The 1130-nt window shown below is 35.2% G+C and overlaps 1 protein-coding gene across 1 annotated transcript in view; it reads right to left on the bottom strand.

Annotated features, from left to right (window-relative positions):
- The window catches only part of si:dkey-103i16.6 (SIRT1 domain-containing protein), a gene marked incomplete in the record, with an annotated part of 9062 nt that extends 8712 nt beyond the window's left edge, over positions 1 to 350 (bottom strand). Inside the window, 1 exon segment of the mRNA XM_014005476.1 lies at positions 123 to 350.
- Between the last annotated feature and the right edge of the window lie 780 nt (positions 351 to 1130).

The following is a 1130-nucleotide window of genomic DNA, read 5'->3' as shown; positions in this document are numbered from 1 at the left end:
TCTTTACACTGAACGATGGGTGAGTTGAAATAGGCAACAAAGGCATGCTGCCCATTCCTTCATTTCTAATAAAAGCCATGTTTTATAAAACAAAGTAAAGTGATTGTGGCGTCATAAGCTACCTGTCTCCTCCCAGGCTGCACAGCTTCTGGATGATGAACACACGACGGGCAGAACCTCTGCTGGGTCGGTTCGGATGTTAAGAACCCAAATGTTCCCTCTCTGGGCAGATTTCAGGCAAAAATCAAAGTTTGCTCTCCGTCACCTCCAACATGCAGCGGAATAAAGTTGAGTTTATTTGTATTCAAAGTGTCTCCGGGTAGGCTCCTTCCTTCAAACACAGCCTGTAGGATTACAAGACAGAGGTCTCACTCRGCTGTTTTTTTCAAGACACCAAATAAGTCATTACGAACTCCGGCGGGAAACGGACACTTCCCGCTTTTCAAATTAAGAGTTTTTGAAAAACAAACACTTACGCACTAAAGATTATTGTAATACTACTTTGATCTGTTTCTGATCATTGTAAATGCACTTTGACTTATATTACATAAGTGTTAATTTTCTTATATTTTACTTTTTAATATAATTATTAGTTTGAAAGGTAAATTTCTTCAAAAGCGATTTGTCTCATGAGGAGTCTTTATTTGTTCAGTGAAACTGGTTAACATTAGTTTAATTTGCTAAATAAAATAAACACCCACAATTCTCTAAAGTAATCATTGTCGCCCACTGCCTTATTGTCAGTTTCAGACTAAAATACTCTAATCTAAAACGAGATCAAGATCATCTAAAATTACAAACTTGCGAAATTTTATGAACTCTTACACTCAGAATACATGTTGTAAATGACTTTGCAAACTTTAGCACAATAACCATAAAACTGACTGGATCACGGTATTATTTGGGCTTTTAAGGTTTAAGGTTTTAGCATAAAACACTATACAATATTCAAATCCAATAAATTGTTTGTTGAAAAAAAAATTCATTCATAAATAAACAAAATCKCTCAAACACATATTCTGGGTCTCTGGGAACAAGACAGTCTCAGTGCCAGGAGGATTTTACAAAAAAAGGCACAAAGTAAAACCCAATTGTATAAAAATAAATGCAAAATTAGGTCAACTTGTTAT

The sequence above is a fragment of the Austrofundulus limnaeus genome, unplaced genomic scaffold, assembly GCF_001266775.1.
Source record: "Austrofundulus limnaeus strain Quisiro unplaced genomic scaffold, Austrofundulus_limnaeus-1.0 Scaffold31, whole genome shotgun sequence".
NCBI classification, from domain to species: Eukaryota; Metazoa; Chordata; class Actinopteri; order Cyprinodontiformes; family Rivulidae; genus Austrofundulus; species Austrofundulus limnaeus.
The sequence above is the reverse complement of the archived record's forward strand: the minus strand, read 5'-3'. Positions and strand labels throughout refer to the sequence as shown.